General features: G+C 41.0%; 1 protein-coding gene and 1 pseudogene across 3 annotated transcripts in view; both read right to left on the bottom strand.

Annotated features, from left to right (window-relative positions):
- Adra1a (adrenoceptor alpha 1A) overlaps positions 1-15492 on the bottom strand; it is a 101255-nt gene that overhangs the window by 34213 nt on the left and 51550 nt on the right. The gene's annotated exons all lie outside the window — the stretch shown is intronic.
- LOC101711779 (eukaryotic translation initiation factor 5 pseudogene) lies at positions 6602-13688 on the bottom strand (annotated as a pseudogene).

The following is a 15492-nucleotide window of genomic DNA, read 5'->3' as shown; positions in this document are numbered from 1 at the left end:
TTGTCTCATACACATACGTGTGTGTACACACACACAACACACAAATTTCTCACCACATCAACTTCTTAACTTGATTCAACAGATTATGCCTAATACCCAAGATTCATACTACTGTATTACAGATTTGTTTTCCTAGCAATAAATTTTTAGTTCTTTATGATTCCACTTAAAAAAAAAGCTTTTGCACAGCAAAAGAAATACTAGCAGATCGAAGAGACAACCAATAGAGTGGGGAAAAGATTTTTTCAGCTGTTTCTCAGACTGATATCTAGAATATATAAAGAACTGAAAAAAATCAAACTCTCCAAATTTAAAGACCCAATCCAAAAATGGGCATCTGAGATGAATACACACTTCTCAGATGAAGAAGTACAAATGACAAATAAACATGAAAAAATGTTCAACATCACTGGTCATTTGAGAAATGCAAAGTAAAACAATGCTGAGATTCCATCTTGCTCCAGAAAGAATGGCTATTATCAAGAAGTCAATAACAAATCTGGTGGGGCTGTGGGGAAAAAGGAACCCTTCTCCACTGTTGGTGGGAGTGTGGACTGGTACAACCAATGTGGAAATCAGTATGGAAATTCCTCAAAAAACTAAGACTAGACATTCCATTTGACTCAGCTATCCCCCTTCTCAGTATCTTTCCCAAAGAATTAAAAACATCATACCTCAGTGATATATGCACACCCATGTTCATAGCAGGATAGTTTGTCATAGCTAAATCTTGGAAACAGTCCAAATGCCCATCAACCAACGAAGGGATAAAGGAGTGGTTTTTTAATTCAATGGAGTACTACTCTGCCAAAAAGAAGGATAAACTTGAGACATTTATAGCTAAATCAAAGCATCTAAAGACCATACTCTTAAGTGAAATAAATCACACACACATGTAAATCTTGCATTGTTTCTCTGGTGTGAGAAACTGAAAGTGTAAAAAAAGATCAAGATGTATAATAGATAATGTGAAATAGGAAAAAAGGTTTAGAGAAAAAAATTAAGGGGGAGGAAGTTCAAATAGGAAGGGGTACTAGGGAGGGGGGAGGGGGAAAGGAAGAAAGGGCAGAGGGAAAAAATGAGAAAAGAAAGATAAAATAGAAACAAAGCTTTTGTAAATAAAGAGGAGAAGAGAAGTTGAAGGGAGAGGAATGGGAAAAATATGAATGAAGCTACATCATTTTCAGGAACAAATTCCACATGATGAATGTGATCATTATGTGTATCTAAATTGTAGCAATAAACTTAATTAAAAAATTAAAAATTGCCTCTGAAGCCAGGTATTTAGCTCAGTGGTTCTGCTGTCTGCCTTGCAAGCGTAAGGACCTGAGTTCGATCCCTGGTACCCCCCCCCCCAAAGTTGCCTCTGAAAAAAATCCAAACTCTAGCAGCATCATCAATCATCAGAAACATGCAAATGAAAAGCACAGTAAGAGATTACTGCATGTCCACCACAGTTACTTTGCAAAAGGACACTTTGGGGATTTCTAGAAAAATTAAGCAGACCCTGTCATGTGACTTAGCTGATTTTCCTCTTCATACTTACCCAAAAGAAATGAAAACCTAATCTACACAAAGGCTTGCATCATGTTCAAAGATGCATTATTTGTAGTAGTCCCAAACTAGAAATAGTCCAAATGTTCATTGATAGGTAAATGTTTAAAAATGTATAATGTACATATTACTCCAGTATAAAAAAGAGCAATCCATGCACACAACATGGATGCCTGGTAACATCATTATGGTGAATGAAAGAAAAGAGGCAAAAAAGATACACACTGTACAGTATAGTGGCAGAAAACAGATTGGTGTTTGCCTGGGGATGAAAACCCCACATCTCCAGCATGTTTAGGGACTCCATGGGATCAGAGCTGTGTTCTGAGTCACCCTAATATAGGCCATGGTGTGGTCAACGAACAAGTGATCATTTAAAGTGGAAAATCTCCAAACAACAAGTTTGGGGTCTAGTTCCAGAGTGACACAGGTACCTCCACGTTTGTATCTGGGATTTCAGAAGATGGCTATGGCAGAGAGTAATGAGATGATGTGTAAAAAATAACTGCAATCATAAGACCTGATCGAAATTTAATTCATTCTTATTGTTTTATATTAACAGCCAGAGAGAGGCCATGAAATTGCAATTTCATAGCTCATCAGTGAAAGCAACCAGGGCTGTGTTTCAAAATCAGCTTTGAAGTCACACCCACACCCACACCCACACCCACCCACCCACACACACACACCACTAAGTTTTCATCAACGTTGACTGAGATCTAGAAAAGGTTTTGAGATTTTTAAAAAAGCTACTAGTGATTCAGATGCTCATTTTAGGCCAGGAAGCCATCCCCAAAGATCAGTTAGATGGTTCCTCGTTATGATCAGTGATAACAGGGGGCTCAGTTGTGCCTAAGTCGATTTTCACACTTTCTAGTTTGCCCTGGGCAGTCTCAACCTATGCCTATCAACTTGGCATAATGGCTAATAGTGTTTTCTTTAATTCCATAGTGTCATGGGTTAGACAATAAACTAACACTGTATTAATATTCACCAGTTAGATCAACAAGGTGGGGATCATTTCCATTTTAAAGATGGCAGAAATTGCCCATGGGTTGGGTTACCACATGGCTGTAAGTAAAACAAGACCTAGCATTTACTGTGTGGCCACTCTGGGCCCAGGGCTTCTAAACCCTGTCTATATTTTAGCTCATTTAATTTCTCAGAAGTGCTAGGCAGATGCTAATACCTTAGTGTCAATGCCGTGCCAAACAGGCAGGAGAGGCTAAGGCATTTTCCCAAGGGCATGCAATGAGGAAGAGGAAGGAGATTTGGACTCTAGCAGACAGAAGCTCTCTTCTGCAGCCGGTGTCTTACCATAGGTCTTCTCTGTTCAGAGAACAAGCTGACAAGTCCAGCTAACAGTCCTCTTCCTGCAGGAAGGTAGAAAGAAAAACCTATAGTGGTCCCGTCCCACCCACCTCTGCTGTCTCCAGTCCATCCATACAAGAGCCTGGGGAAGGCTCCCCTATTTGTACCGGGCTGTAGTTCATTCAGCTTCCTCACAGTGTTGGTATCAAAAGCACTCCCCTATGCCTTCCTTTGGGTGAAGTGGAACTGACTCCTAGGAGCTGAGAATTTGTACCCAAGAATTTTCCTTTAATCTGAAGCGGCCTTCCATTTTACTCTTCCAGGTAGTATAACTGATAACAAGGGGGCAAACAGCCCTTTCTCCAGTTCCTAGAGGCCCTAGGTGGGAACAAGGAGCACAGTTCGAGTTCTCTGTGACTTCTGGCTCACTTTCCATGGAATGCAAAAGCAATGCCAAAGCCTGGTAAAAATAGAAACTCTCCAGTGTGCAGGCTCCTCTCCAATGGTCCATGGGAATCCGCTAGCAACTCATCACCAAGGAGGGTCGCCGTCACTACAGGGAAGATCTCAGGCCTTGCCAGGAGCAGGAAGTGCAGCAGCTAACAGCATAGGGCAGAGCCTCTGATCCTGCTGGTGCAACCCTGGTCTCTTTACTCTGGTTTTATTGAATGTTAAATCATTACATAAAGATGCGGCATACCTTGAAGGATGAAACACGGACATTAAGTGCAGTGGCCTGGTTAGAAGTGGCCTGAGGGTCAGTCTTGGAAAAAAAGAACAGGTCATGAATCTTCAGAAAGGACAAGTGACATTTTTGACTCTGCCTAAGAGAAGTGAACCAAGAAACACAGAAGAGGCCATCTTCTCGGATTAGCGGATGGTCCGGGAGTGTACAGTCAGTTTTCCATTGCTGATACAAAATACCTGACACCTACAATTTAAAAGAGGAGAGCTTTAATTTGCTTAGAATTTCAGAGGATTTGGTCTGTTGCTGGCTGGGTCCAAGGCAGGAGGATCACGGTGGAAGGGCGTGGTGTAGCAAAGCTGCTTAGTTCATGGTAGCTGGGGAGCAGAGTGGGTTGGAATGAAGGCCCATGAGAGAAATACCCTCCAAAGGCCTCCAGCGACCCACCTGCAACTGGGCCTCCAATCTCCTAACAGCTATGAACATCAATCATTAGTGTCTTTATGAGGTAGGATCAAAAATTGTGAATGGTGCCACCAAGTGCCATCCAATAAAAAAGAAGGCACTAAAAACACTGCAGTGAGTCCTCATCCACTTTATTCACCAGATCTGACACTGTGCAACCTGTGGGTTTTCTTCAAAGTCAAAATGACCACGAAAGGTAAACACTGTGAATTGACTCAGGCCATCGAAACACCTGTACAGCCCAACTGAAGACACTCAGTGAAGGAGACTTCCAGAACTACTCAGAGTGGCGAGAATGATGGGATAAGTGTGTGGAGAGTGAAGGGAGAGGTCTTGAGGGGCATTAATGACAGTGTGCCTTGTACTGAAATAAAATTTTAGGAATCTAACCATTCACCATAGTTTTTGATTGCATGTCATACACTGCCTGCATGATCCAACCACCTCTCCTGCAGTCAAGCTTAACTGTCACAGGTAGGGAGCCAGTACTGTGAGCCCTGAGAGCAGACGAATGCGAAGAAGGGGCTGGGGCTCAGAGGAGTCATAGACTATGTACTTCCTGAGTCCTATATATCTGACATTAGCTTTGTTAACGCTGCCATACTTGTGTTGGGGAAAATGCTACAGAAGCAAGTGTGGTCACACCCTTGGCTCATCAAGCCTCTATTACCAGATGGAATAAACACAAGAAGGGAGGCCTCGGAACACTTTCACAATGAGAAGTTATTTCCCTTCCTGAGGATCATAAGCCTAATCCCTTCCCACTGAACACAAGCTCCTTAGAAGAGTGAGCTCTGGGATCGGGCAAGACGCTCAGCTCTCGGAGTCTCCCCTCTCTACCATGTGATGAGGGTGATCGACCTATGTTCTTATGTCTCCTTTGGACAACTAAGTAGCAATGTAGCTACAAGAATGAAGGAGGGGGGTTAAGCCCAGAGGTGTCAAATATACCAAATGAAGAAATTAAAGTAATATAAATGATTGGCACCACCCATTCAGAAAGAGTGGGGTCATTCTGCTTCTGACTTGATTGGAGGGAACCTTCCCCTGGTGAATTTTTACTAATTGGAGTAAATCTCACCTATCTAAGAAGTAATGATGCATTACTAATCTCAGTATTTGTCTCCCCTACCAGACAGTGAATCGTTCACAGGAAGGACTGAGGCTTGTTCAGGTCCGGGGTCTCCCCCAGTATCGGATACATGCAGGTGGTTGAAGGAATGAAGATTCCTGTTGGGGGAAGCACTGAGAGGGTGTTTCCTTGGTAGGAATGTAGCATGATCCAAAGTAAGAACACACTCAGACCGTTAGGATGACAGGAGGAGGACGGCGGAGGACTGAGCCAGAGGCAGACATGCCCAAGAGGCTGCTTGTAAATTCTAGTCCCTTCATACTTTTCAAGATCTGAGCCTCAAAGAAGGGCTAATTCCCTCCACCAAAGCCTTCTTGTTCCTCTTTGGAAACAGAATCCCAGTTCTCCAGTCTCTTACACCATTGCTAAGCTTTGCAGCTTTGCAGTTCCTTATTTTTCTGTTTATACTAATGCATTTACTAAGTTCATACTTTTATATATGAATGCATGCTAATTCATTTACTTGGTTCAAAAGTTAGAACAATATGGAGCCAGGTGCCTGTAATCCCAGCACTTCAGGAGGCTGAGGTAGGAGGATCATAAGTTTGAGTCCTGCCTGGGCAACTTAGTGAGACTGTCTAAACAAAACAAAACAAAACACAACACAACACAAATAAAAAGGGCTGGGGAATGGTGCTTAGTGGTAGAGAACCCTTGGGTTTGATCCCCAACATTGAAAAAATAAGAATGATACAAGAAGATATACTCTGAGATGTTACAAACTTTGACCCTGTCTCTTCCAATTGACTTTTTCACTTTTCCCTTACAGGGCCACTACAACCATCTAGAAAGCTTCAGAAGGAAATCCCCTATGACTTTGGTCAATTTTTTATTTTTTATTTTGCCAGTTTGGGGATTTCACTGCCTAACGAAGGAAGTGTATGTTACTGTTTGTAATCAGTTTTATTTTATTTTATTTTTTGGTACAGGGGCTCGAGCTCGGGTCCTTGCACTTGCGCAGCAGGCGGCAAAACTACTGAGCTAAATCTCCAGCCTGTAATGAGTTTTAGACGTCACCTTGCTGATATGTGAGCTTGGTCAAGAGCAGGGATCTGCCCTGTTCGTTATTATCCTCTCAGTACCTGCTGTCTGTAGGACACATGGCAATATAACTGTATATAACTCTATGGGCATTTCCAATCTCATCTCCTACTACTGCTTTCCAAATGAACTTTGAACCTTAGCCGATTTGAACCACTGTCCAAATATGCCTTTTGGCATTCATGACCTGGACTATGCCATTCTCTGCACCTCGAACTCTTTCCCTCTTCCCCTACACGCCACTTTGGCTTCCTACTGAAAATCCATTGATCTCCAAGGACCAGCTCCCCTGAGAAGTGTGATAAGATCAGCCGAAAAACTTGGAGGCCCTGAAGAAAGTGACTTCTTGAGTAGAGGAAATGGAATTGGATTCTTAGTGTCTCACCTTCCATGAGCCTAGAAATAGTACAGACTCTGAGAACTGTCCATTTTATTTCCTAGTGGGCCAGTCATCTGCCCAAGGAGGCAAGAATGATACTTGTTTTACAACTTTACTGGGGATTCGGGAAGAGTCAGTGGAATAATACAGTAACCATTTTTAAAGCACAAAATCTTTTGTACACAATCTTACATACTTTGAAGTATCTAGTGCACAGATATTCAATTAAATAAATGTCTACTGAACTCCTATTTCTATTATAATGTGGGCAGTGTATAAACGGAATGGTGTCTTCCTTGAAAGAGAAAGAGAGAGAGTTATGACCACTGAATTAGACTCAATAAATGCAAAATAATGTCAGCTACTTACAGGAAGATAACAGAGTAAGAATCTTGGACAAAGCTTAATCTCTAAATGCTTGTTGGATAAAATCCCTCAGGTAAGTTGGGCTTTAAATTTCCGAGATTGTTAATGGAACTTCCTTCTTAGATGGTTGCATCCTGTTCTGCATCTCAGCTTGCAGCTTTTATCACAATGGTAGCTCTGGTTCCAAGTGAGAGATCTTGAACACTGGCTGCTCTATTGCTGTTTTCCCTTCCCTAATGGAGTTCTACTGGATCGCACAAGTGTTTTTCCTTAACTATTAATACTTTAACAAGTTTAGAGGTCACATCAATAACACTAGGATCTTGACCAATTGTGGTCACTGCATATACCCAAGAAATTTTTTTTCAAAAGGGTCCTCATGCAAGTTCTAGTAATTCAGGCAAATTCCATTTTGGATTAATTTCATACTGCATTTCTGAATTCCCACTGCAGTTTTTAGTGAATATAATCAGATTGTGGTTTTTTTTCCTTGCTTCATCCAGAGAGTTGGTGACAAGTTACAAGCCTGAAACAGCTGCTCTGCTTCATTGGGAAGAGAAGCTGCATGTGTATCCTGAACGAAACCATCTGCGGGAATCTCCTAGCAGTGCGCTATGGAAGGAAATGCTGGGAAAGTTTCCAAGGAGCCCAGTTAAAGGTAATTGATGACTTATGCATTGTTCTGGAAGAACAAATAACAAGGAACTCAGTAATGTCCCATTACTGTATTACTCTGGTAAGGTAGTCCTGGCATGTTCCAGCTTAAAATATGCCTGTAATCCTATCATTCTGGGAAGCTGAGGCAGGAGGACTGCAAATTCAAGTCCAGTCTGGACAACTTAGAAAGTTAGGAAGACCCTGTCTCAAAATAATAAACAAAAAAGGGCTAAGGATAGAGCTTAGGGTGAAGGCCCTTGGTTCAATCGCCAGTACAAAAATAAAAATATTCTCAATGATTTTGTTTGTTCCAAATTAACTAGTCATTAGAAAATGGTGCAGGGACTCTAAAGGAGACTGGAAGGCATTTTTCCATGCCCACCCCCAGCCCCACAGGCTACTCTCACAAAATCACACATGGCCAAGACATCTTTGTACTTGGAAAGCAAGTTTTGTAACTATTTTTTTAAAACACAAATGTGTCTTATACAACCGACCTGAAATAATTTCAAAGCAAAATAAATAGAGTTGCCTTAATTTCAACTATGATTAACCAATTCATTGAAAAACTACCTGGAAAAAATTCAAGATGCATTTAGTGTTATATCTTATTCTTTCTATCATTTCCTACCAGTATGTTCAACCAGTTTTTCGAATTAAATAATATAGAAGCATGAATTTAAAGGAAACAGTTTGAATGTATGCAAGACACTGTGTATCAAACACTGAGGCCACTACCAAATGCAGACAGACTGTGCTGTACTTGTTCAGCACCATTTGATGGGAGGGTCCTGAGGGAGAAACAGGACATGGAAGGCCATCCTGCCTCTCTGGTGCTCACCATTTGGCTCAGGATGATTTGGTCCTCACACTATTCTGTCTTCAGTTACTCCACTAAGCACCAGTCCACTCAGAGGCCACTCACAAAACCTTTGTTAACCCACTGGCACATGTAAGTAGAGATCTGCTCTCAAATGTCTTCTTTTTTAAAAATTGAGATATAGTTTACGATTTGTTAAGTATTCAAATCTTTAGCATCTAGTTCAATAGTTTCATACATATGCATACATGCAGGTCAAGATACAGAACATTTCCAGCACTTCAGAGGGTCCCTCATCCCCCTCCCAACCAACACTCCTTAGAGAGGCAATGAGTATTCTGACCTCTCACACTGAAGCTCAGTTTTTATTTTTTTTATTTTTTAGGTACCAGGGATAGAACTCAAGACCTTGTGCTTGTGAGGCAGGTGACGGAACCACTGAGCTAAATCCCTGGCCCATGAAGCTCAGTTTTATCTGCATTTGAACTTCTTATAAATGGAGTTACGGCTGACTGTTCATGCAACATTACATCAGTGTGATTCGACCATGTTATCGTATGCTTTAATATTTTTTCTTTTTTATTGTTCTGGAATAGTCTGCTGCAGGAAAATAACTGTTTATTTACCTATTCAATAGATGAGGGACATTTGAATTGTTTATTTTATTTTTTGAGATAGGGTCTTACTATGTAGCCCAGGCTGGCCTCAAACTGTCAGCAATCCTCCTGCCTCACCCTCCTGGGTACTGGGATTACAGAGTTGTTTATTGTTGTTGGGTTGTTACAGATAATGCAAGTAGAAATATATTGTAGATGTCTTTTTGGCAGATGTAAGTCTTTAGTAAAACAAAATGTCTAATTTGATAAATTAGATATATTTTAGGACCGGGGATTTAGCGCAGTGATTCTGCCACCTGCCTTGCAATCATGAGGTCCCGAGTTCAATCCCTGGTACCAAAAAAAAAAATAGATATATTTTATACACTTTCTGTTTGGAAGAAGTCAGTGTGATCTATTGGAATGGGAGGCTGAGGAATCTGAACTTGATCAGATAAATCCAGAGATATCTTCTATACAATTGTGCCTTTTCCATCTTTCATGTTCTCAGCTTGCCTTTTCCCCTTGTCTGGCTCCACTCTGAGCAGTGGTGACTCCTCCTCACTTGTCTTCCTTCTGAGGCTTTTCCCATACTCATCCCACACTACTTCAACTGATACCCACAGAGAAGAAATGATACTAAAATAACTAATATCCACCTTATTCACTGGATCTGGCACTGTGAGACTTCTGGCTCTTCCCCAAAGTCAGAATGATCAAGAAAGGTAAACAGTTTAATTGATTCAGGGCACTGAGGCAGCCATATTAATTCAACTCAAGATACTCATGAAAGAGGATTTTAGAGAGGCTTTAGAAAGTGATGAGAATGTAATAAATCTTTAAAAATTTAAACATTCAATGCGTTATTTGATCACACTTCATATTTACCTGCTTCTATTATATCCATGGTAGGCAATCTAGCCTGTCTAACCAAAGAAGCGGGCAAGATTATTCTCAGTGACATTTCAGGACCAGTCTTTTAAAGTGAGATAGAAGAAGGTAAAATAGCTGTTGGCACCTTTCGTTTTCCTTTTCCAACCCACTCCCCAAACTTCTCACCTTCCTGAGCTGCTTGTTTTCAAAGAAGTGAAAAGAAAACCCGTGGGTGAAAGAGAATTTAACTACTCTCACGTTCATTTTCACATCCTACCAACCATCCGTTTGTCTATTTATCCATCCAACCAACCAGGCATTCATCAGGCACTTGGCTTGGATCTCAGGCCAGTGTCTCCCTCTGGGGACATCCATTCTGTGCTTGGTATTTCCAGGGGTATGGAACTTACACAAGCCACACAGCCGCTCATTGTGGGCAAGATAACAAAGTTACCTTATTGGAAAGTAACCAACAAATGGTTTTGATAAATTGACATTCTTTTATTCTCTGTTGCTATGAAAGCGTCTCAACTGCTGGGACAATAGGATATTTAAGACAAAAGCCAATGTCATCAGTAAAAGTCTTTTACTTAAAACCTTTGACTAAATGAGGGTGCATCTGAAAGGAGATATTTTTCTCTCTGGGTTGGAGGAGAAGGGTTTCTTTACAGGTGACATGATCTTCAAAAGCCAATCAAGTGATCCTCAGATTAGAGGCCACGGTTTTATTTGGCCAGCACAGTATTTTTATTTTTATTTTTTTCAATATATCTAAACACTTTGAAATCGTAATGTAAATCATAAGGATAAAAGCTGAAAAACTATGCTCAGCTTTTGCTAGATTAAGTGGACCTGTTTCCCCCAAACAAAAATCATAAGATTTAATCACACCTAAAGTCTGAATTTTTTTCAGTACAATCACTACATACACATAGAACACTTGTTTGCAAATTTATAATTTCCCTGGCTCATCCCAACGTGCAATCCACACTGAAGACTACAATTGGGGCAAGGGTACATGAACTGAAAAATCACAATTCCAAGTTTCAAAACTTGCTCTTAGAAATTATTTATAGGACACTCAGGTCATTTTTACTTCTTAGTTAAGATGTTGAACTGTCATCTGTTTATCAGTCTATCCCAGAATTACTATATGCTGATTTGAGGGACTAGAGGTCAAACATTGAAAGTGCTGTCTTTCTAAAAGGCTGAATAAAGCAATTCTAAGTGAGTCTGTGTTTCCATCTCAGCACTTAGGAGAACCCACCAGGCTCCAAGGACCCAATAGGATAAATGATGGTGCAACATTTTAAACAGGGGCCAATTACTTAGTGTCATTCAGAGCCCAAAATCTGAAGAATGACCCAAATCAAATCTTTATTTTTTTAACTGTGTAAATGTGATCCAAATATGTCCACCACTAGTTTTTCCAAAAGAAACATGCTGTAAATAAGCAAACTACATCTGCTCACTGATGTGTATGGACTCCCTAGATGTCTCACTGGGCTTAATTACAGACCACTCACAGAATAGATTTTTAGTATAAAGTGTAGCACGATGTTAAGACATTTTAGCTTCTGCACATACATGTTGTACTTCTGGCTGATAATGAAGAACAATTTGCAGCATTATACTGTTAGCTAGGTCGCATCCTTCCTTTTAAATGGCATTGATGTCAATGTTGTCACCCTTGTTGTCAGACATCAGTTTCAACTTTCAGTACACTGGCAGTCTTCGAATAAACTACCTCAATGTTCTCATCTTTTATCATCTTCTTCACCACCAGAAGATTCTTCCTCTGCCTCCTTCAACCATTTTATAAATGTCGCTGCTTTGACATGAATCTCTTTGACAAGTTCTTCTGAAATGTACTTCTTCTTTTTTGCTTAAATTCTTTTATTGGTACATTTTAGGTATACAATACATTTACATTTATCATTGGGTGCTTGTACCTGTACATGATGTATCTTAGTTCTTATTTTTTCCCCATTACCTGTGTACCCTTCACCCCCTCCACCCTTCCCTATTTACAAAAACTTTGTTTCCATTTTTTCCTTTTCTCATAATTTTCCCTTTCCCTTCTTTCCTTTCCCCTTCCCCTCCCACTGCCCCTACTCCTTTTCTTCCTATTTCACATTATCAATTCTTCATTTTAATCACTTTAATCCTCATTTACATTTTCAGTTTCTCACACCAGAGAAACTATTCGGTATTTACATGTGTGTCCTATTTATTTCACTTAAGAGTATGGGCTCAATGTGCATCCATTTGTGCAGACTGGTGCAACCACTGTGGAAATCAGCACGGAGACAACTCAAAGAACCAGGACCAGAGGTCCCACTCGACCCAGGCACTCCCCCACTGGGTACCCTCCCAAAAGAATAAAAAACCACACCACAGCGATACATGTGCACCCACATCCACAGCAGCACAGCCTGCAACAGCCAAAGCCTGGAAACAGCCCAAGTGCCCACCAACTGGAAACCGGACAAAGAAGACGTGGCCTTCCTTTACAAAATGGAGTACTACTCAGCCACAAAGAATGAAAAACGTACTTCTTAGGGGCCTTTTCCAACCAGCTGATGATGACCTCCTCTTCCAAAAGATCTACATCATTCATCTCCTTCAAGATGCGGGATCTTGGAGAGGAGCTGAGCTTGATGCATGGCCACCACACACTCCAGACCACGAAGAAGGTACTGCTGAGCTTTTTTGTTGTTGTGACAGAATCAGAGGAAATGGCGCCTGTATTTCTTAATTTGTTCTCTAATCTTCTCATTAAAAAGAACTTCAGCCAGAGCAAGAGGGCCCATGGCTTTTACATCTAGTCTTTCTGCTTCAGCAACAATTTCTTTGTCAGATGAGTCAATAATGCCCTCTTCTTTCTTTTTCTTAACAACAGCAAACAGGATATTCACACGCTCTTCCACAGTTCTTTCCAAATCATCACTGAGTGTCAGGACGTTTGCATGGTTGCTGATTTCATCCATTCCGTGCCTCTGAGCTTCCTCAGTTGTGCCCTCCCCCCAGCCTTTATCTTCCTCCTCTTCCACAGCATGTGGGGGAGGACTGATTTCCTTTGGGGGTGATGGGGGTGGTGTCTCACTGCTGGATACAGAGCCATTATCCTTGTCTTTGCCATTTCTATTTTTTTTTCCTTTTCTTTCTTTGCTGTACCACTGTCACTATTCTCAGGTGGGTTTTTGAGGATGAATGTGCAGAGTTTATGATGTGTGTCAAGCATGCCTCGATAGCCACAGGCTTTAGGAGAATTACCTATTGTTTGCTTCTTCAGATTCACATGTAGATCTGTTTCAGGATTCTCACACGCAGGACAAAGAACAAATTTTTTAATGAATCCATCCAACATGTCTTGCAGCTTATTCGCCTCATGAGACCCACTGACAATGTAACGGTCATTCTTTACATCAAACTGGGTCTGTGCTCCTAGCTCACAACCAGAGTATTTAGTGGGATACGTTGGAGGGCGATTAAGCACCTTTGCAACGTCAACCATGGTGACTCTAACTGTCTTGCTTCCATTTCCTTTGCCCTCAAGCTTGGCAATCAGACGGGGCATCTTGTAGCGATAGAACTGGTCTGAAATGCTGCGGTGGACGTTGACAGACATTTTGGCTTGTTAGTGACTTTATCAATGAGATGAAGAGATCTTTGATTGCAACTTTTTGGTATCTTCTGTCTGGAGAAGAAGGGATGACATGAACGACTGCAAGAGTTCTCAGTCTCTGACATGAAAAAATTTTTGCCACGGAGGCTGTAAGCTTCTTACTTGTTGCCGGGGATGTAGCTCAGTGGTTCCGTCGCTTGCCTCGCAAGCGCAAGGACCCGAGTTCGATCCCTGGTACCAAAAAAAAAGAAAAAAAAGCTTCTTGGTTGTATGCTATGTTTCCCCAATACAGGTACCAATGGCTGCGCAACAGCTCGTTTTAGTCAAATAAAGACATAAACCCAAGGCCGGTCGCCCTGGACTGGGAGGAAGCGGCGCTGCAAACCCAGTTCTGAGCGGCGGGCGGACGGCCAGCGGAGGGGTGGCCGGGCAGGTGTTGTGGCTGAGCCGTGAGAGGGGCTGTCCCAGCGACGTCCGCGTGCACACCTGCCGCGAGCCTGGTGGCCCCTGCAGAGCTCTCGCTGTGACTGAACAATGCCGCCCAGCAGCGCTCCAGCTACCCTGGGCCCCGAGCCCGCCCCCCGCGGTGGGCCGCACTCAGCACATTTTTAAAATACTGAATCACTTGCCGGATCTTAAAGTTAGACTATTTCACATAAAAATTGAGTCTGGATTATCCTAACGAAAAGGGGATACTTGACAATTTTCATGGCCTTTTTTTTCTTTTAAAATTAATTTTATTGGTACATTTTAGGTATACAATATAATGACGTTCATCATCGGAAGTTTGCACCTTTACATACTTTCTTGGATCTTATCTTTCCCCCTTCCCCTGCCCTCCCTTCAACCCCTCCATCCCTCCCTATTTACAGAGACTTGGTTTCCATTTTTTCATTTTCTCTTATTAATTCCATTCCCTTCTTTCTTTTCCCCTACCCCTCCCACTTCCCCTTCCCCTTTGCCCCTTTTCTTCCTATTTCACATTATCTATTATACCTTTTAGTTCTTATTTACATGGTCTTTTATTCCCCTTTAGATTTAAGAGCATTTTCAGTGATTACCATTTCCCATAGTGAAGGGAAAAAAATGCTTTCTGATGAAATGATTCTTTCCACTTAGCATTAGTGGTGTCTTCCTGCTGAATTATTTAAGCTTAATCCTTTTTTAAAATAAAAAGCAGAAATGATTCTATTTATATCTTTCTCTCCAGCCACTCATTCATCCATCTCCCTTCCATCTAGGCTGATGTCTAGAGTTGTGTCGGACAACTGACAATGGTGATTATCTTTGAATGGTGGCATTTTAGAAAACATTTCACTTTCTTTTTAATATTTTTCTGAGTTCCCCTAGTTTTAGTATGCAACATGTATTATTTTCACATAATAGTCCTTGCTGTTATATGTCTATTTTATCTCTTGATTGAACTTTTGATGGATGTAATGAAGTGAAATCTAAATTAATGATGAATTTCATTTTTTAGGTTAGAAGAAAAGTTTTAAAATCTCAACTTCCTTGTTGGATGGCCTCCTCTCTAAATATCAACCCCTTTGTATTAATTTATTTTAATAATTTAAAAAGATATGTTTTATCCTTTTTATTGGTCAATATCATCTAGATGAATGGACTACATTGTCACAATGTCCAGTACCAAATTCTCACCAATGCATACTGGAAGTATAATAATACTTTTACATAGGCACTTAAAAATCACACACAGGTTTCCATTTTTGGAAATAGGGTAGTCTAGTACAGTGAAAAATAACCTAGATGTAATGAATAAACTTTGAAAAGATCCCTTTTAAATTCATGGTTATCTTTGGAAGACAAGAAAAAAATTCTCCAAGACCCAAGAAGAGGTAGCTGTAAACCAAATTGTTAATATAACACTGACCCCAGCTTGCCCTGTGGGCATTTGTTGATCTTGATAAATAAGAAAGATGAGTTTCATGAACCACACTGGGGCAAAAGATGAGGCCTTGGGCTTA

Source organism: Heterocephalus glaber, unplaced genomic scaffold (genome assembly GCF_053883595.1).
Source record: "Heterocephalus glaber isolate CG9 unplaced genomic scaffold, H.glaber_assembly_v1.0 deba00001460, whole genome shotgun sequence".
Lineage (NCBI taxonomy): Eukaryota > Metazoa > Chordata > Mammalia > Rodentia > Bathyergidae > Heterocephalus > Heterocephalus glaber.
The sequence above is the reverse complement of the archived record's forward strand: the minus strand, read 5'-3'. Positions and strand labels throughout refer to the sequence as shown.